Source organism: Momordica charantia (genome assembly GCF_013281855.1).
Source record: "Momordica charantia cultivar OHB3-1 chromosome 4 unlocalized genomic scaffold, Mcharantia_2.0 BLBB01000004.1, whole genome shotgun sequence".
NCBI lineage: Eukaryota > Viridiplantae > Streptophyta > Magnoliopsida > Cucurbitales > Cucurbitaceae > Momordica > Momordica charantia.
Genome location: NW_028275162.1, coordinates 7975791 through 7998503, shown reverse-complemented (window position 1 = coordinate 7998503; position 22713 = coordinate 7975791). Strand labels below are relative to the sequence as shown.

At 38.0% G+C, this 22713-nt stretch overlaps 1 long non-coding RNA gene across 1 annotated transcript; it reads right to left on the bottom strand.

Moving 5' to 3' along the window:
• Positions 1 to 4615: 4615 nt before the first annotated feature.
• On the bottom strand, positions 4616 to 8662 carry LOC148211726 (uncharacterized). The gene is made up of 2 exons (XR_015790182.1): positions 5660 to 8662; positions 4616 to 5159 (listed from the first exon to the last, which is right to left on the bottom strand). It is a non-coding gene; the product is annotated as an uncharacterized LOC148211726 (long non-coding RNA).
• Between the last annotated feature and the right edge of the window lie 14051 nt (positions 8663 to 22713).

Below are 22713 nucleotides of genomic sequence, written 5' to 3'. Positions count from 1 at the left end.
CCAGTCGCATGCCTTGTGCGCGCGCGCCCCTGCCACGCACGCCAAACGTGTCGCTAACCTCACAACGCCCATGCTTACGCGTGCTGCCGCCCGCCCAAGCCTGTGCCAACCGCCTTCGCCCGCGCGCCAACACCCCCTGCAAGCTCAAGGGCCTGCGCGCCCTGCCGCCACCCGCGCACTTATGCCGCCACCAGTGCCCATGCCCGTGTACGCCGCATGCTCACCAGCGCCCATGCCCGTGTACGCCGCATGCTCACCAGCGCCCCTGCTGCACATCACCAGCGCCTCTGCCGCCCAACGCCAGCGCCTTGTAGCGCATCGCCAGCTCCCCTGTCGCGCCTCACCAACGCCCCTACTGACACCAGCGCCTGCCCCAGTGCCCAGCGACTATGCCGCACGCCAACGCACCCCACTCCGATGCCCATGCACGTGCGCGCCCCACTCCGATGCCCAGTCCTGCCTCCGCGCGCGCCAACCATGCCTTGCCGCCCATTCCTCCCAAATAAGGAATGTCTCTCATTATGATTTTGGTTTATTCTTGGGAGATTTGATTTAGGATTTATTTTTGATTTATTGTTTGATTTATCAAATTTAAATTCCATCTTTAGGCAAGTTTTAGACATTTTAGGAATTTATCATTTTTAATTTTGTTATTTTCATTAAAAGATCAAGTGCCTTGGCCTATAAATAGGCTTGTACCCCTCCATTGTAACACACCCTTGGATTATTGAAGTTGAATAGAATTGAGAGTGTTTCTCACCCCTTGCCTCATTCAAACCCTTCTTAAATTTCGAATCCCTTTGTGTGTTGAACTTAGGCCTTCGTATTTGAACCCCTTGTAGTATGCTTGTTTGATTGGTCATCAAACTCGTGGAGTGTTTCCAACCTCGAGCATAGTGAGTAATCTGTCTGTTCAGGGTAACGACTGCAAAGGTAATCCCTCTAACCATAGCCTTTCGGGTTAAACCATCTTTACGATTTGATTCAAGTGGCTTGTGGCTCGAGTAGCTCAATACGCTTGGGTTGTCGCGTATCAGTAGAACCCGATACTTAGATGCATATGAGAGGACCTCAAGCGCCCACCTGGGGACAGGGAAGGGTCCAAGAGCAACCACTCGGACCGATGGTCATTGGCTTGTCACCCACCTGAGCAGGGAAATACCCTGATGGGACAGATAGCTACCCCATTTTATGGCTATGAATATACCACCCCACCAAACCAGGTATGAAAATCTATCTGAAGCTGATTTCCTAAGCTCGGATACCGTAACTTGAGCGTCAGAGTGGTTTATCTATCCCTGCACGTACCTCGGAGGAGCTCGTTCTCGACTGCTCGTACTGACCCAACAAGTCACACTTCAAGACTTAGGCGGATTTCGACGTCAACACATAGCCTTAATGGAAGAAGTTGATATTATTTTTTTCTCCATCTCCAAGACCTTTTGTTTTAGAAATTAATTTTTAAAATATAATTTATTAGTAGATTTAAAAAAGGAAAGAGTTTTAAAAAGATAAATTTTTATCTTTTATGTTAGCCTTTTTTAAAAATGTTTTATTAGAGTTTAAATCTTTTCTTAGACGGCTAGACCTAGTTTCGAGAGGGAAAAAAAAAGAGAGAAAATAAGATGAAAGAATTTTGATGCTTTCTCTAAAACTAAATAGTAAGTTTTTTTTTTTCCTATTGTCTCTGTTTCTTTTCTCTAATGTTGAATCTTTAATTCAATTTGTTGGGAAAAAGTTTTGGTTCTTTGTTTTTCTTCTTTTTCAATTTGAACAAAATATTTCAAAGAATTTTTACCTTAAAAATTTTTTGATTTTTTTTATTATGAAATTGTTTTTTGGGCTATGAACTTCACTTCCTGAGCCTAAACACGCCCCGCTGAAGCGAAGTGATTTAGAAAGATTCTTCTTGATCAATGGTGATCAGTCATGGTATCTATAACGTTGTTTCTTTTTCAATTCAGCAGGTGCGCTGCAAGCATTCTTTCACAAGTTTGACGCACCTCGCCTTTTTGAACGTCCACAAGCGCTCTTTCAGTTGCAAGGAATGGTCTTCCAAGGATGATCGGGACCTCCTTATCTGCATCACAATCCAAAATAATAAAGTCATAAGGAAAAATAAAATTATCTACTTGCACCAAAACAACCTCGATTTTTCCTTCAGGATATGTGATTCACCAGTTTACTAACTGCAATGTGATTGTTGTTGGCCGCGCTTCACCCATTCCCAACTTTTTGAAGATGTAGAAGGGCATCAGGTTGATACTCACTCCCAAATCATATAACGTCTGCCCTATTTTCTGCCTTGCAATGGAAATAGGTAAGGTAAAGCTCCCAGGGTCCTTCATTTTAGTTGGAATTTTGCTTATTAGGATGTTGTTGCACTCCTTGGTCATTGCTACGATTTCGTATTCTCTCAACTTTCTTTTCTTTATGAGTATGTCTTTGAGGAATCAACATAAGTCGGCATTTGCTCCAATGCTTCCACGAACGGTATGTTGACATGTAGCTGCTTCAGAACATCCAGGAACTTTATTAATTGCACATTCTACTCTTTCTTTTGCAGCCACTTTGGATATAATGGTGCCGGTTGAAATTAGCTGGAGCATCTTCATGCTCTATCTGCTTTCTTTTCTGACACTATTACTTATGATGCTTCAGCATTTGATGCTCTAGCATTGATTGGGCTGACTTATTTACTTGTAGTGTCCCTATAATTCGATTTCTCGTCCATAAGGGATTGCTTAGGTGGCTTAAAGCCTCAGGGATTTGGCTAAAATTCGCTGTAGCAGCCAAAACTCGAAAATTATTGTAATGAAGTTTCGGCTATTATTGTAATGATGCTCTCTCTCACAAAAAGAACAATAAATCCCTTGGATGTGGCTAAAATTCGCTTTAGCAGCCGAAACTCCTGCTGCGTTTTGCTGTGTCATACTCATAACCAAGTTTGTCAAATTCTCAATCTTTGAATTTAAAGCAGTGAAAGACTCTGATTCATTTAATTCCTTGCCTCCTTTCCCTTGAATGGCTCTAGGGTCATACCACTGGTGATTGTTCGATGATATCCTCTCCAAGATGTTGAGTGCTTCAACATAAGGTTTTGCTAGCAATGTTCCATTTGTCGATGCATCAATGACCAGGCGCATGGCGTCATCAAATCCATTGTAATAAGTCTTGATCTGGATACATCGTGGGATCCCGTGGTGGGGGCATTTTTGCAAAAGTCTCTTGAACCGCTCCCTAGCAAATTGTTGGACGTTGTTGATATCATTTATGTATTTGGCGTTCTTGCTAGGTAGGAAGTACTTCATCAGGAATTTCTCAGCCAAGTCATTCCAGCTCGTGATCGACTCATAAGGTAGTGACTCCAACCAAGTCCTTGCATCATCTCTTAGCGACTAGGGAACAACTTGAGCCGTAACACTTCCTTGCTACACCTTTCCACCTTAAATGAATCACAAACTCCCATAAAAAACTTCAGATGCGAATGTGGGTCTTCGGTAACATGTCCATGGAATTGTCCTACTGTTTGAAGCATCTGAAACATCACTGGCTTCAGCTCAAATTTAGGAGCTTTGATTTCTGGCTCAGTAATAACTGAGTTGAAATTGTAAAATGCCGGCGCTACATATGCCCTAATCTCTCTGTCGTGTCAACTGCTGGTAGAACAACATTAAGAGGGGGTACTGCCCTAGGGTCAGTAGCAACAACAGCAACAGGAACCCCATCTACTATTTCCTCAATTCTCACATTTGCTAGAATAGGTGGGCACTAAGGTCGGTTAGACGGATTCATATTTGCTGCAACTTGGTTTCTCTTTTGTTCTCTTCGATTCCTATGAAATTTACGCTCTATCTCGTGATCTACAATATATTCCAAGCTTATAAAATCGTTCATACACCTACAACCACACAGAAACGTGAGAAAAAGAAAATTCGATTAAGCTTCGTACCTTCAAATACTATGGCTTAAAATAAAAACAACTAAGTCCCCGGCAACGGTGACAAAGACTTGTTGCGTCCTTACAACCGTGAATGATACAAGTGCAAGTGTATACTATATCCGTCAATTGTAGTACGAACAAGGTCGAATCCATAGGGACTTAGAGTAATATTTTAAGTTATGCTTGAGAATACCAATGGTGCAAGAAAATAATAAAATAACAATGTTGGTGTAAAAACAGTAATTGAAATAGCATAAACGAAAGCAGTAAATGACTCCAACAGCGAACAGACTTATAAATGTTGGGGACAGAAGAAAGCTCTAGCACAAAACAACGGAAAAATTAGTTAACAGATATGGAAAAGCAGGGAAGATTTATTATGCTTTCACTAATTCACAACCTCAACTCTAACTTGAAATCACTCACTATTGCTCAACTCGACATGGTTCCCTTTCGAGACACCAAAACAAGGATACCAACAACTCCCGTTACTAGATACCAAAGCATTAAAAACAAGTTCTAAGCATGATTAGGAGACCTCATCCCTGAGTATCCTCAAACCCACTAAAAAAAGCATCTAATCACAAACAGAACAAATCGACTAACTATATGTCATTTCGAATCATACATAAGCTATCAAACTAAACAAGGTGCCAAAAATGTTAAGCAAGATGAAGAAAATACGCACAACTCTATTAAATAGCAACTAATAACAGCTAGAGTGTTGGTTGTTCAGTAGTTACAGCATGTAAATCTCCCCCAAAATGGGATTGAGTTCATGGAGGAAAGAGAAAGCGCAATGGGCAAGGGAAAGATACAACCCATTTTAGAGAAAGAGATAAGGAAAACACAGATGGAGGCACCAGCACGAATGGCAGCAGCAGCTCCTTTCTGTCGTCAGCTCTCCTTCCAAAAAGATGAGATTCATCTCCCTTGTCTTTTCCAGCACAGAAGAATGTTCTGTATCGGGATCTGTGTGTGTCGGCTAGGTCATTCTATCATTTGTCCCTTTTATATCGGGTTCCAATTTTAGGGCACCCAACTGGGAATTGTACAAGCATGGTAAAATATCTCCGTATGGGATAATTACTGCACTGTGAATTTATACTCCTGCACTTAATTGCTTCAGCTTCCTCATGCTCAGACTTGACTATGCTTTGTCAACAGCTTTCTAGGCTAAGCGCTCATCTCATGCTCCAATTCTCAGCTTTCAACCCTGTGCAAAAGAGCCAATAATAGAAAAAATTTAGCACTAACTTAAGCCAAAGCATTCAATGCACGGGACTTCAGCTCATAATTCAATTCCTATTCATGATACTCTTGAGCTAAAATTAAATCACGTTAACAATAAATTTCGGAAAATTTCCCCAATAATGACTAGAATAACTCTCTTTTGGAGAGTTATCACTAGTCATGACTTGGTTGCAACGGGCTTTGGTTCATCAGCCTCTATAGGGTGCTTTTCAGCCTCTCCAACAGGCCTAAGCCTTTTGACTTTTTTGGGCTAGCACTATCTGATTTTTGGGCTACCAATCTTGCTATAGAAGCCCGAGTGTGCGGCCTTGAAATTGTGCTGGGCACTACTTGAGTCGACTTTTTTTCTTTTTTCACTTTTTTATTATTTCAACCAAACAAACCTCCTCCTCTAAACTCTCTACAGCAGCAAAAAACAATTTGGGTCAGATGCATTTAAACTTGTAAGGGAAAGAGACAAACCTTTTCAAGAAGACGAGGCGGACTCCACAGCATCTCTTGGTGCATCCATGGGATCGGATACTCCTTTGACTGAAGAAGGGATATAATCCTCATCTTGATGGGAGCGATGCACTGGGGTACGCATTCAAACTTCAAATTGTGAGATATCTTCTTCATCCTCCTCTTCTTTGTGCTCCACTCTATGTACTTCTTGTTGCAAATCTCCAAGAACATCATCCTCCCTAATGGAAGCTACTCTCTCTTCAACATCCATACCGTCCCCATCATCATCCTGTGGGCTTTCTCCTGTCGCCTCATCCACTGCTTTAAGAATTTCAACGATCTTCAAATATGTCTTTTCCTGCTCTGCACCATCAAAATCTAAAGGCTTTTTAAAAACATTATGGCCAGTGGAGTACTTTCCAAGAATGCGCCAGCCACTTATTGGCCCTAAATTTCCACAATGGCAAAATCCGAATGTTCCAGCGACTTTGTATCATGTTTGGAGTTCCCACCGTACTGTTCTACCCCCTCCACGCCCACATTGACAGTAACAGGATGTGGGGGCAGGATGGATGATTCAAAAGGCTAAGATATGAGGGTTGGTTGAGTGATAACAATTCTAGGGTGAGTTTTAATCTCATCTAGCATTGCTTGCATTTGTTCACTCAATTTTCTTGAACTTTTCATAGATTCTCGCCATATTTTATTCAATCCTTCAATCCGACAAAACAAGTCCTCATTATTCTTTGCCCCACTCTCTAGCCTACTCTTTTCATGATCAACTCCCTCACTACTCTTAGTCATTCTACCCTATAAGCCCCTATTTTAAGATACTTTAATAACCATGGTGGAATATTTCTTAGGAAAGGGTACAATTTATTAAATTCTTCTAGTTTTTCCAACACCCAAAGGGGCGAAGTTTCATTAGAATGGAAATTTACCTTGCTTATGGGAGGTAGAGGTGGCTCAAGGGGGACTAAACCCGGTGGAGTGGGTAGTGGTAGAACAATCTTCTTCCCCTTCTCTTTTTCGCACGGCTTGGAGGATGAAGAACCTTGCATAGCTTCTCAATTCTTTTTGCATAACAAAACGAAAAATCCTCTCCAACTCAACCTAAAGATGCTGAAAATAATAGAGAGAGGAGAGATTTTAGGAATCTTTGAAGATTTGTTGAGAAATTTGAAAAGGGGTTATGGTTTTGTAGAGAAAAAATTGCAACACTGGGGGATTTTAGGGCTTGTTTTCTTTTTATTTCAAAAAGAGTTTAATAAGTGGGTGTTTATACATTTCGATTTAACCTAGACCCACTTAAAATTAAACAAAAAATAAGCCCAAAGAAGTTATTTGAAAATTTTCGAAATTCCTTGCTTAAAATGCGCCTGACGCATAATTGGGTTCATCAAAATCTCGACCCTTCTAAATTCAAATGACAAAACAAAATGAGAATTGAAATCCACAAAAAAAAAAAATTCCTAACTAAAAAAAATTTCGCAAAAATAAAACAAAAATATTTTACACAAAAAATTCCCTCAATATCGACAGAGAGACTGTCCCTACTGTTTTCTTATAGGTCCTTCGGCAATACAGAGATTTTACCTTTGTCCATTTACTCGCCAAAAAATTTCTTCACTCTATGCCCATTTACTTTGAAAATATTACCTTTAGTATCTCTTATATCCAGGGCTCCTTGTGGATAAACTTTCTCAACCAAAAATGGGCCAAACTATATGGATTTTAACTTACCTAGAAATAAACTAAAATGGGAATTAATTAACAATATCGAATCACCCGGTTCCAAGTTATTAGACATAATTTTCTTATCATGCCATTTTTTCATTTGATCTTTATACATTTTGGCATTCTCATAACAAAATTGTCTAAACTCATCAAACTCATTCAATTGTAACAACCTCGCTTCACTGCAGCAGAAAAATCAAAGTTCAGTTTCCGAGTAACCTAAAAAGCTTTATGTTCTAATTAAAGAGGAAGAAGACATGCCTTACCTAAAACTATATGATATGGCGACATACCCAAAAGTGTTTTAAATGCAATTCTATATGCCCATAACGCATTATCAAGTCTAATAGTCCAATCTTTCCTATTCAAATTCACGGATTTTTCTAAAATTGATTTTATTGACCTATTAGATATTTGTGCTTAACCATTTGTTTGAGGTGATAAGCAGTTGCAATTTTATGATGGATATTATATTTTTTTAATAAATTGCACACCGCTCTATTAAGAAAATGAGTGCCATCATCACTAATCAGACATCTCAAAGTACCATATCTTGTAAAAATGAATTTTTGAAAGAATAGAGAAACTACCTTGACATCATTTGTAGGAGTGGCTAAAACTTCAACCTATTTTACCTTCAAACTTTAATAAACATGCTTCAACATCGTAGCGTTGAAATGCTCTGAGGTAGCGTCTCAACGCTACCTTTGCTGGCCAGTTGGCTGGTTGCATCGTTTGAGCATTGAGACGCTCAATGCTACCCCATCGGGTCTTCTGGCTCTAAATCGTAGGGGTGAACATAAATCTGTCGGCTCGGTTTTCAGGCCTAAATCAACGATGACCGATGCATGGTCAGTTTCCGGAAATGGAAACCGACCGACTGGACAGTCGATCGGTCGGTCGGTTTTCAACAAACCGACTGGATTGGGCTGTTGCAACGGCGAGGCGACTAGCGAAAGCCTCCTACGAGTGTGCCATTATTGTCGTCGAGAAATAAGAAGAAGATATGGTAAAGAAAATAGATCTAAAATGGTAATGGAAGAAGAAAGAAAGAAGATCTAAAGTAGAAGAAAGATAAACCTGAAGAGTGGGAAGGAAGATTTTGTTAGAGGAGAGGAAAGAGAGAGAAAGAGTAATAAATGAAAAAGTAAATAATAGGTGATTTGGGGAAATGGGAGATAAGAGAGGAAAGAGAAACAATTAGAATAATATAAAAAGGTTGGTGGTTTCAAGAAAGCCACCGGGGCCCATAGTTTTTCTCAAAACTACCTCGAAAAATGCACATCTTCCCCAATCTAACACAAAATCGGTCGGTTTTTCTTCATCTGAAACCATCGACTGGTCGATTTTACAAAAGGTAAAACGACCGACCTATAGTTGAAACCGACTGAACCGACTTGGTTCGGTCGGTTCGGTTTATGGGGGTATTTTGTTCACCCCTACTAAATCGTGTTGTGGGGCATTCTCAGCTTGCTCGAGCTATGACCTTTCACTTTACTTGATCAATTCGATGCCCCGATTCTTCTTGGTACCTGATTTCTACACAATAACATTTATGCGTGTGAATTTATCATAAAGAAACATAAACTAGCAATTAATTCCTCTATAATGATTATAAAATATAATCCATATTGGGAGCTATCAACACCCCAAACTTAATATTTTGCTTGCCCTCAAGCAAATATATCAATCTAATATCAAACAATCAATGATAGATATGTCTGCACATTTTTTATAGTAAATTCTTCCAAGTCATGCTCAAGTACATCTTATTCATTATACCAACTCATAAGATATAATTTGTAAAAGAACTCAAGCATCTCATCAATTTCTTGAAATCCAATGCAAATTACCTGACACCCACACAAGGATTCACTCAAAACTCTCAATATGATTTTATGGTTTTTTTTTTTACTCTAAAATCAAACATAGCATGTTATTACCATAGGCGGGGCTTGGGTGAAAGTGGGATATGAAGAAATTTTATAGGCTAAATGATAAAGACAACAAAGATATTAAATTGCATAATAACATACATTACATTGTATTTCTGACATCTTGAAATGTCCACCCATATCTTCGAGTATCAATTATTTTGGAGCAGTAAAATTGATTGAATTTTTTGAAACAATACTCTCCAAATGACTTCTTTGTACAAGCTTAAATTTTATAGCATAATTCTTCAAATGATAATTTTTCAATGCTCGTCACCACCTCATTTTTCTTCTCTTCAACACAATTTGTATAATGATACGAATTAATGTATTACCATGCAACATTTTCTCCTTTGTCTTGACCATACGGAAACATTTAGGATAAAATAATAAAACGGCCTTAGGTTCTCAAAATAGTGTTCTAAACAAGAAGAAAAATAGGAAATTATGCTCAAAGTTGGCTTACTACATGAAAATACAATGAAAGGTGGGATTTTTAGATGTCAGACATAGGGTAAGCCTAAATTGCCATTATCACATTAAAGAATCTATCCAAATAAGTGGTCACAAAATGCATTCACATGCAAGTTTTAGAATAATCATGCTAAGTTCGATCATATACAAGAATAAAAAAATACATAGAACAAGATATAATGAGTTGCTCATAGACCCAAAAAAACACTTGGGTGTGTAAATTGCATCAAGTCAAGCACTTTTCAATAAAAAAATTCAATGAGACACCACCATGCTTAATGAATCAACTCAAGGATGCATTCATAACTTACCAAATATTCAATGTTATCAATTAGAATTCCAAGATTCGAAAAGAAAATTAGCACATATGAATAAGACTTACCTGTCATCCCATTAATTTATACAGATCCACATCAGAAAGAAACAAAATTATTATAGACCAAAATTACTCCACATCCCGAACTTAAAACTTATATTGTCCCCATGTAAATAAAATCACAACATAGAAAACAATCAGAACAATGAAACCAAAAACGAGAGTAAAGAAAGAAACTGCCATGTACGAAAACTCGGTCTCACTAGTCGTCCTCCTCATCGGAGAAGTCCATGTAGGGAGCGGGAGGCATAGGCAACGGAGGTAGAGGCAGAGCCTCCACATGTGGGTTCACCTGCGCCATAAAAGAATATATCTGCACCTGACATTTATGAAGGTGAGCAAAAGAAGCAACTTGATAGTCATGCTGGCGCCTCAAATACTGTGCCATGTGGCGATGTTGATAATCACTGGAGCGCTGGCCTGGCCTGGCTGTAGATGGTCCACAAGGTTCTGGCAGGGGGTCTACGTCTGCATCATCATCTACAGATAAACCATGATTCCATATTTTCAAATCCATGATAAAATTTGTATCCATAATGCACTTAGGATGGCCCTAAACTCATAGTTTATTAATGTAAAACAAATATTAATTCAATAAAGCTATTATTGAAGTTTCTTTTAGAGTTGCATTAACCAAAATTCAATAAACTAAATCTGAGGTTATGTCATGTAACTGTACAATGTATATATTTGATATACAAGTGGATAATGTTCCAGTAATCACCTAAATGGTCTATAATATATGGGTAAGGTTGGGTACCTTATCTTGGTAAACACTATGGGTACGACCCACTTTGTAATAGTTACAAATGACTTAATCCAAATCGTTTATGTGGAGACATGCGAGTGAGAGTATCTTATGCAATGAGTTTGTATAAGATCGGACTGCGAAATAATTCATTTTGAGCTGTAACACCATTAACTAATAGATTATTATTTCATAGGAATATCAGGTAACTCAATCTTAATCATGAGTGAGTTATGAACTCTTGCCTATAAGAGATCGTTCTTTGATTTGTATGGGTAAAAGCGGTTCGGGTCGCCGACTCAACATTCCTACTATTTTGAGAATGCGACCGAGTGTGGGGCTGGAAACGTAACTATACAAGACGGAATTCACTCCTTGACTTTAGGGTAAGTAGATGAATATTCTTTTTAAATGCTGACTCCTGGTACATGTCGTTCATTAGAGGATCAGTGGTACTTCAGGTGAAAAATGAGTAAAACAGTAATTTGACCCAGCTATAGTTACAAACACTCATGAAGAATTGGAAAGATTCCTGAAAAAAAAAAAAGAACGCCTTGAGGCAGAGGATTGTACTTGGAAATGGAAGCTCTATCCCCCTCACGCTATATTTTGAATTAGGGGCTCTATCTCTTGTCAAGTGTGCTCCCTACCATGCTACTCTCACAAGAACTGTAACTGTGTGACTAACAACAATACCAGTTCGTGCATTAGTGGTTGATTTATTGTTAATGGTCAACAAATGTTGATTAATATGATTAATGAGTTTAATCAATTAATCTCGTATCATTGAAGTTTCTGATATTTAGATCCATTAGGTTCCCTTGCTAGCCCGTAAAGGATGGTTAAAAACATTTAGTCTTGAAAATAATTTGAATTGTTCAAATTTGTTAAAAGGAATTAAAGTTAACTGTATGTGATGCAATTAATATAATATATGTTAATCCATTATGATATAAACTTAATTTTGAATCTAATTATGAGAAAATCATTTGAATAAGATTCAAATAAAATTTAATATGAATTGGATTCATATTAAAACTATAGGTTAAAATTATAGGTTAAAATTAATGCATGAGAGAAATATATTTGAATTTGATTCAAATATATGTTCTTAATTAATTATTGGTCTTTTAAAATAATTAATTATATTAACTATGTAATTAATAATTAGTATAATTAATTATTGGTTATTTTTTAAATAATTAATTATGTTAACGACGAATTTCAGAGAGGTCAATGTGTCTCTCGAACGAGCAGCTTCGCCAAGGATCAAATGAGCTTGCAACCAGAAAACTCGACGTCGGTACAGTATCCCGCCTAATACACTCTAACGCTCAAGTTAGTAATCGAAATAGAAAATAGGAAAATACACCTTTAGGGTTTAGTGATAGATTATTCACTTACCTCACAAAGATGAGGATCCTTCCCTTTTATAGGCTTGGATGACCGACAAGGAAGGACGACGGTTGGCATGACAGGGGCTATACGATGCCTGACGATGAGTGTACGTCCGCGACAATCAGTGGATGGCGCCTGCAGGCTTGAAACCTGTCGCCTGCAGCTGTCTAGTCGCAGTGCTCGGCCTATTTCGCGTACAACAGGAGTGGAGGCGCACCCTCTTGCCACTGTAGTGTACGACGAGTAACTGTTTGTGGTCCCTGTGCTTTGTAGCTATTTACGCGTGTGCTGCTCAGTTTTACCCTCAACAGTTAGCCCTCTTTTAGGGTCGGGTTGGCCTGCCAGGGGGAGGCCAGGTCTGAAAGCGTTGAAGTGAAATGGGGCACGTGTAGTCAATGTGGCAAGCCGCGTGACATGGAGGATCTTCTCGTATCGGGACATGAAGTCTGCATTAAGCAGCAGCCGTGATGGTCTGGCATATGTTTGTACGATCACATTTATGAGGAGACACGTGTCTATCACCGTTTCGCGGGGCGTCGCGTCCCTTACGTAGTGAGCAAAGGGTGGAGTTGGCAATTGTAATTTCGAGTGTATTTGAGGTTTCGGTTATGACGCTTTAGCTTTCTTTCTATAGCGCTGCCATCTCCAGTGCCGCTTCCATCTCCAGAATCGATGGCGGTACTGCAGAAGATCTAGGATATTCCCATTTTCAAGAAAGTTCCCACGTTTCATGTTATCCCTACTGTTAATAATCCAAATAATGGTTGGACCGGACCTAACTCACATCACAGATTTTGTCTACGACATGTTGCTAGCAACTTCAACCATAAATACAAGTCTAAGAAATTGAAAACATTGGTCTATCGTGCTAGTTCTCAATTCAAAGTTCGGAAGTATAACAAATTCGTGGAAAAGATTAAATTACTGAATGAATCCTGTATGAATTTCTTCCGCAATATTGGGCTTGAGAAGTGGACCCTTTCACATGATGGTGGGTTTAGATATGGGTGGGTGACGACCAATCTTTCAGAATGCCTTAATGGAGTGCTCAAAAGAGTTCGAATGTTACCCATCATTGCATTGGTGGAACTTACATTCTATCGATGCATAAAATATTTCAAGAAGTGGTGGCAGGAGACAAGAGATGCTTTAAGTACAAATGAAAAATACACAAGGTATTTTTTAATTTGTTGCTTAATGTTCTTTATTGTGTAAATGTTGTTAACTTACATAGTCAAACTAAACAGGTATGCTTACGATAAGCTTGTTTACTGGGTGGCGAGATCCACAAAACACACTGTAGTCGATTAGGATCGAGCCGTCGGTGTGTTTCATGTGAAAACATGGATTGATTCTTACAATTCAAGAGGATGGAACATACAAATAGTGAGAATAACTGCCCAACAACGTTCATGTACATGCAAAAAGTGACAAACGTATGACATGTCATGTTCTCATTTAATGACAGTTTGTTCACACTTAAACTTTAACTACGAGAACTATATTTAGGATTGTTACAAGCTTTCAAAGTACGGTGAGTCTTACGCTCCTCAATTTGAGTCCATCCCACATGAAGATTATTGGATTGCTCATCCAAACATGCCTATATTGCATGCCAATCCAACTTTATTGAAATTGCCTGGAAGACCACAAAGTTCACGTATTCATAATGAGATGGATTGGAGAGAACCAAGTGCTTAACAAAGATGCGGCCTTTGTGATCAACTTGGTCACAATCGAAGAAGTTGTCCTTCAAGACGACGGAAAGCGCCATCATAATTATTGATGTACTTTAAAATTTTAGTTGGAATCATTTATGTTTTTTTTTCTTGTCAATGTAATTTCTTTTTATGTGAATTGAATTTGGTGCTAGAATTATCTATGTAATATATATATATATATATATATATATTTGTAATTTGGTGATTGTAATGTGTATTGAATTTGGTGATTGTAATTTTGTAGTTACTGTTGCAATTTGATAAATTTTATGATGAATCTTGCTTACTCAAATAATATTTTGATTCAAGTTTCCAACTAATGATTATCTATGGTATAAGAATATGGAATTAGATCGATCTGTATTGTATGCCCAAGGTTAACATCGATCATAATTAGTATGGCAAGCCCAGTGTAATGAAGAGTTGCAGTACCGATGTAGAGAGGCAGTATTCAATCCTTCATCCCGTTGCATCCTCTAATTGAGCCCGCATTACACGCCTCTGGATTTTACAGATTTGTCAGATTAGGATTCATCCAGTTAGATTGGCATTTGATAACCGCACTTGTAGAACGGTGGAGGCCAGAGAATTATACATTCCACATGCTGGATGGAGAGTGTACTATCATTCTACAGGATGTAGCAGTGCAACTTGGATTACCAGTAGATGGTGAGCCCCTTACTAGTCCCATTGATTATGATTGGAAAGACACCTGTTAAGCATTACTTGGGGTGACTCCATGATGATCGACACATAAGAGGATCCAGACTGAGTTTACCTTGGCTAGCTTCTCAATTTCGGAACCTGAACGATGATGCAGATGAGGAAACCATTGCCAGATACGCTCGTGCCTATATTATGCAGGTTATCGGTGGTAGCCTATTCGCCGATAAGTCTAACAACTTGGTGCATTTGATGTTCCTCCCACTCCTAAAAATTTTTGAGGTAGCTGGATGTTTCAGTTAGGGTAGAGCATGCTTAGCATGGTTGTATATAAATTTGTGCAAAGCGTCCCGCTCTACCTCACGTGACATTGCCAGTCCTATTATACTTCTTCAAGTATGGGCTTGGGGTCAGTTTCCAATGATGGCTCCACAAAGTCGTCACATATCGAATCACGAGCTCGTGGGTCGACCATTAGTTGTCCGATACGTCAATATAACCATTAAATTATTTTACACATTTGATTGTTCTACCGAAATCCTTGTTAACTTATAATATTATTGTATATGGAGGGATCAATTTGTGTTATAGAAGTATCTACACATTTTTTGATCCAATATAGATACATGTTCGACCTCTTGTCTCTAGGCTCAATACGTGTTTAACTGGTTGAAATTATAAGTATGTATTGATATACATTAAATTATACATTTTTACATTACTATGTCAGATGATCTGGGAGCCATATACTATGAAATTTGCAAGTCTACCTGCCTACTGTACCAATGAACATGACGTATGGTGTACCGTAAGTCCACTCATATGCTTTCATGTGGTTGAGTGTGTTGGTTACGGTTTAGAACCCTTTGTACAAGTGTACACAACCACAGTAGCAAGTGATAAAAAGATCGTCTCCACAGGGATTGATAACTAAACACTTCAAAATTACTTAAAAAAATAAACAAATTAACAAAATATGTTTTGAACAAGAAAAACTACAGGAACTCAAACAAAATAGTGCATATATGATTTGCTGAGTAAAAACAAGTCAGAACCAAGCAAAACCAAATCGATTAGAGGAAAATATACAAACAAGAGGTTAATTACTAATATTTAAAAGGGTAAGGGGGAAGAGTTTGTGTGACTTTTTCTGGGCTACTCTAACGATGCTGTAGCATTAACGATATTCGATATACTAGCCAAACAGATACGAAATCTTCCCAGAGATTTCCAGATTTTCTGCTATTCATGTTTTCAGTCAAACTTGACAGTATATCTACTCAGTTTATAACCTTGTTAGGTGAGCCTTATTCGTAAGTACCCACACTCTAAACTCAAGTAGATCTAACACGAGTTAAAGCCGAACATATCCTATTACAATTTTCCAAGAGTTAATAACAAGATATTCCAATATGTTGGCCAAACACACAAAAAATAAAACGTTAAAAACAACTTCAACTCAATATATATATATCATCATTAAAGCCAAAGCAAAGTTTATAGCCTAAGAAAAAGTTCACAAAATCCTCACCCTTACAAATAAACTTAGCTACTCAATGTCAAACAAGAAAAGAGAAGAAGAAAATACAAAACCGTGCACTTAGAGTGCAAAAGAATAAGAAAATGAAGAATAACAGCAGCTCTTCTCTCTTTGTTGTCTTCTTCAACGGTTTCTTGGGAACTTTCTTCAAGTGACAGTAAAGTGATTGGATAAGGAATGTTGGAGAGTTCTTGGAGGCAACCCTAATTGTAAGCTTTTATACCTCTCTTGATTTTAGGGTAACACAAATGATAAAGTGGCCCCCAGCTCAGCATATCAGGCATCTTTCCATTTTACTACAATAATTTCTCGGGTAAAAGCTGTAAATGTCAACTCTATCTTTTTCTTTCTTTTTGACTCCGATGCTGCAGCATCAACAATGCTACAACAAAACATTAAAAAATTAGGTCCTTTTTCATAACTCTCAACATCATTTGCAAATATAGGGATGTTAGTGAATTTGAAACATTATTTGCACAAATCAGTGTAGAGTGAGAGTGAGCGTGGCTATCCTTAGCTAATTTATATGAAATATTTGCAGAAATAACTCCCTTTTGGAGAGTTATCAGAGTGACATCAGCCAAATAGAGTTACAAGACAATTTGGTATGAAACAAGCAATTCCAAATGTAACTAGTTGGAAACCGAGGATGCATGACTTAGACATTCAGGATAACACATGGCAGGAACAGACTGCACCTTATGTGGCGAGGTGGCGTGTACAGAGAGATTTTATTATCATTAATCCTCCCGTGGACGATAATGGTGCTTGCGATCCAGAATACATGAGTTGGTATTTATTCATCACTGGGTGATATATCACTCGAGAAGGAGCAGCATTTGGTGCTATGGTATAATTTTTAATTTGGTTATATAAATTATTCGAATTTAAATATATATTTATTCAATTTTATTTTTTATCCATGTAGGCTGCGTGTTTCGAGCAAATAAGTATTATATCGTCATCAGAAGATATTAATAGGTTGTGTAACGTGGGTGAGAGACATCTGCAAAGCCTTCATCAGATGTATAAAGTGCCTACTTCGGCTTGTGGCCCTAGATGTAGAGGACGTCGTCAAGTAGATCAGGATGACCTCGTAGAGCTTGACGATCTTGTACCTTAAGTTATTTATGATAACATTGAGGATGTTCCACCATTTACACAGACACAGGATGATGCTGGTTCATCCACGCCTATGGTCATGATATCGACTCTTGGTTCTAGTCAGTATTGCACATCACCGTTGCCACCACAATATGGTTATAGAGCCGGCCATGGACGTAGAAGTAAGGACCATAGAAAATACCTCAACCCTACAGATGATCGAGACCGTACTGTTAGGGTTGACTTTTTACTGTAGAAACACGTGTCCCCTCTAAGGGCGACTTAAAGCTCTTCTCCGATCTCCCAAACCTCGACCTAGAACTACAACTATTCCTATCAGACATCACCTATGATCTACGTGCGAAAGATAAGAGGAAGGATGAGTTATTAACCTCGACGCGAGAGCAAAAAGGAGTTTTGGGAACGTGAAGTGAAGGGGAAGCACTCGAGCTTATATATAAGCGGTGAGACACGATCCCTGCTGTATACATGCCCCCCGTGAGTGGCCCAGATTGCACGCCTAGGGCGACGGTTAAGTGCTCAACAGCACCTCGAAGATCGTGCCTGACGTGAAGCTCCTAAGCGGTTATTAAATTCCCCTGTCAGAGTGACTGATTGGTCCACGTTACTCACGGCTCGACCAGAAGACCAGCAATAGATCGTCTGATACCCCTCCAACATCTCTTAGGTGAATGACTTATCACTCGACCTAAGAGGGGGCCGATATTGGGGGTCACTACGGACGCCCGACCTGTTCGAGGGAAGCCGAACAAGCCGACCTAACAAATCAGCTTCGACTGCTTTGAAGGGGGAGCCATGCGCCAAATCCCATCCGCAAGAGCAGGGAACGGACCAGTCCAAGGCAAGGACCAAAGGTCATTCAGGGAACCCCGACGCGACTTTTTACTGTAGAAACACGTGTCGGTAGCCCTGTTTGACCACGTTTTTGACCCATTTCCTATTATTATTTGCCAAAAAGGATCACATATTCTTAAAGTAGAACATACATAGATTATTTCTACATAAAAGTTAAACTATGGTACTTTAGGAAAAATATGAGATAAATGCGGTCAAAGTTGGAAGAAAATAACATAATTCTGTTCTTGCAGAATTGCGTCTGGCGCATTTTTGGAGGGCAATTTGTCAAAACACATGTTTTGATTAATGAAGGGCAAGGAGGACATTTCCCACATGTTCAAAACCGTGAGTCCAAGTCCAAATGAGGTGGTTAGGTGAATCTCAACCATTTTCCACTTAAAATGGAAGGGAGTTTCAACCAACCTATGGTGCTATTAAAGGAAGCCATCCATCCCTCAGCAAATCATCCCTTCCAAGCTTCATTTCATCTTCTTTTAGATGCTCTTTAGTTGTAGAACACGTCTTTAGGGTTCATGTTCATTTTCTAGTTGTTCATTTCTTCATTTTTCACGCTTTTACCTTTCGTATTGCTTTTAATTCGAGTTCTTACTTCCATTCTTTGTTCATTATGTTATTTTAAAGTTCTTTAGCGAGTTTCAACTCCCCTCACGCTCGAGAGAGAAGAGGGTTAAGCTAGAACTTCTTGTACGACTTATTTATTCATTTAAATTCAATGAAAAATACTTTCTTTATGTTTTCGTGCGTTTACTTTCATTTAATTATGTTCTAAATTAGTTATCAACCTCCTTGTGGAATGCCTTAGTCAAATAATTTGATTTTCAACACGCTCGGGATTTTGGCCAGATTGCGCCTGGCACTTTTTTGTGTTGGTTTCTAAAAACTTCTATTTACGTCTTTTTTCCATTTGGCTAGTGGAAACTGATGGAACTCTTAGACATGTACAGCGGAAGCTAAGGATCATAATACACTTAATGAATCAATTTAACTAAAATAAGCATGCTTGGAAAAAAGATGAAAAAGGTAAAGAGAAAAAGATTAACTTTATACCTTTGAAGACCTCCATTATAACTTCTTCTCCTAACTCAATGGAACCACCAACGACAAATCTGTGCTATCCTCGGGTTGATGAACACGGTTGTGGGACCGAATTTTGAGTGAAAACAAACGGAAAACACTAATGGCTAGGAGAAGACAATAGAAATTTGAGTGGAAAAATTCTGCACTTATGCAAGTAAGCATTAGCCTTATCCAAGTGATCTTCATCACCTATATAAAGACCAAATTCATGCAAAGACATGCCTTGCATGCGTTCCACTTCAAACTCCACTAGCATGTAAAAGATAGGTGTCATTACCTTGAAGAAATATTTCAAAAACCACGAGTTAGTGGGAAAATCCAACTTTGAAGTTGGATTTTTCCACTAACTTGATTTTTTAAATAAAACTTTGATAAAACTAATTTTTATAAAAACAAAAATGGAAATATCAATTTTCTATTAAAACAAAAACCTAGCCAAATAAATATCTCATATTAATTGGTCTTTGATACCTAAGCTTGATTAATCACATTAATCAAATTACAACTCTTTTTCATTCTTTGAACTTATTTAAAACTAATTTAAATAAGTCATACGCTCCATAATAATTAAATGTCAATTAGATTATATATTATATCTCATATAAAATACAATATTCCCTTAAAAACCGAATTTGAACACTTCAAAATTTGGCTTCACCTAGTTCATAAATTTTATCCTTTATGAGATAGCATGGAGACCCGTTGGACCTACAGATCATGGGCTCCAACGATTCGAGACTAACCGGTCAAACTCTTTAACTTAGTTAATAAACATTCGTTAACTAACAAGACTGTCCACTATAGCCTGTAGATGCATTCCCTTCACTGTAGATATATTTGTGTCCATTTGATATAACCGTCATCGGTAAGTTTATCCTTCACAGGCCGTTCGTAACCTCAGCTAGGTAAAAAAAAAACCGTTTTACCCCTGAGTTACATATTTTCTCCTTAAGTACCACTATCCCTCTAATGAACAATTGATTTAGGATCAAATCACTAAATCCAATTCCTCTCGGGCCAGTGAGAGGATGGGGTCCTTTGTTCAAGACCCGGGATCAGCCCTTAAGGGAACAACCTCTCTACTATCCCTAAATCGGGTAGGAGTGAATTCCGTCTTGCTAATCCTATGTCCCCCGCTATCTACTTAGTTTTATCCCTGAAATGGGAGGCATATTGAGCAGCGCTGATGAGCTTACTCTCACCTATGCAGATCAAGGGAGAATCCTGAATAAATAGGAATTCATAGATGGCTCAGGATTTAGATCAAGTTATTTAGGTCATCGATAAACGAAATTAATCAGTGTTATCCGTAAACGGTGTTAATACGTAACAGTGATTATTTCAGGGTCAGTCTTACACAATCTCATTGTGTAGAACAGCCCCGCTCACATGTTTCTACACGAACGAATCAGCATCACTTCGTTTATGACACCTTACAACATTTGTAATAATCATAAAGCGGGCCGTATTCAATAGTGTCTCCAGTTAAAAGTACCAAACTTGATCCATGTACTATTTACTGTTTAGGCTATTTACTTGAACTTGATCCAGTTTATGTCTCCACATAAAGTCCAAGTAATCATTATAATAGCCAAGGGTTCGTAGTTTATTGGATTTATTAAAAAAAAAAATTCACTTTCATTTAACAACATTTGTCTGAATAACCTCACATTAATGTTCACTGTTTACAAACTACGAGTTTTAGGATAGAGTACCCAACAAAAGCTTGATTCATACACTAAAGTCCAACCTTGGGAAAGGTGAGTTAGGTAAAATAATAGGAAACCAATCTGGGATGTGACTTAGGAATAAGCGCATAAAACATGGTCCTAGGCATAGGCCCTCTGACCCATAATGCAAATGAGTTGGTAGATATAATCTAGGATTGTAATCACACATAGAAATATGATTGTAGGTTACCCTTGCCTTTGCAACAACCAAAAGCGGTAGTGAAAGAGTAGAACTCAAATCTAAAAAAAAGTCAGGAATTGCGCCGGTGCGTTTTCCCAACATAATGTGTTTTCCATGTTTTGCATCGAACCTAAGGTAGGAGACAAGGAGATTGAGTTTTATTAAATTGCTTGTTAGTTAAAACCCCATACAACAACATTTCATCACAATTTTCTTCCTAAATCACAATTGCATATTTGAATCATTTCAGTGCATACTTGATTTTGAAAAGCAACAAGTCCCTGAGGATTCGACCTTGGATTACTTCCAAGTATTACTTGTGACCGTGTGTGCTTGCACGTGTCTCTAATCTTTTTAAAAGTAGAGAAAGTCCCAACACGTACGGAGGATCGAGAGACACTAGAGGCACCAATAGTTCGTCGTCAGCCACATCGTAACCTGCGACGTCCCCATTTTGGGACAGATTAGGTAGATAGACTATAAATTGACATATTTATTTTATTTATGTAAACGTAAATTGACATATTTATTTTATCCTCCAATTTTTTTTTATATTTTCTGATTTGAACTACAATGGAAATTATTCTTGAATAAAAATAAAACATAAATCTTAATAAAATGAAAAAAAAACTAACTTTTAAGAAGAAAATTATAAATAAAAGATATAAAAAATAAATTCAAAATTAAAAGATAAAAAAAATGGAAGATACTCGTCTGTTGAAGAGACGACCATCGTTCGCGTCTACATGGTTGTCTCTTCAAGAGACGACCATCCCACGTGCACGATGGTCATCTCTTGAAGAGACGACCATCTTTCGCAGTTCAAGAGACGACCATGTTTGTATTTAAAAAAAAAGACGTGGTGCCACTGTGGCGCCACGTACCAGAGACGACCATATCGAAGAGACGACAAAGCCCCACAAACTTTATTCTAGCATTATTTCTGGAATAAGTTTGGAAAGTTACATTTTTTTTTTCGTTTTCTTGATTAAGATAGTATTATTTTAAAAATAAGTTTATAAATTAACATTATTAAAAAAAATCCACATTTTATCGATATTTCCATGAAATTGAGATCTCGACATTTCCATCAACATCAATATTTAAAACTTTGAGCGCATGTAAGAATATTTGTCCTTTTCACTAGCCAGAGCACATTGAAGCTTTATTTCCATCGGCGACAAATATTTCAGTTCTTTGGGTTCCGGCAAAAGCAAAGAGTTTCAAAATCCTACCTCTCTTTCTATTTCGAAAGGATTTTAAAGGTATTATTTTGTTTATTTTCACCGGCAATTTTTTTTATATATTGTTTTTTGGTACATACTAGTCAATTTTTTGGTATATACTTTTCAATTTCGCTAAAATAATCCAGTTTAATCACTATTTTTTGTCTATGATCTTCCGTGTTAAAAAACTAGTGGTTTTTGTTCTATTTTATCATCATCTGGTCTTTTGCTTTAGTCACATTTGTATTATTGTTCCTCCTCATATTTTTCCCCTGCAAGAGTGA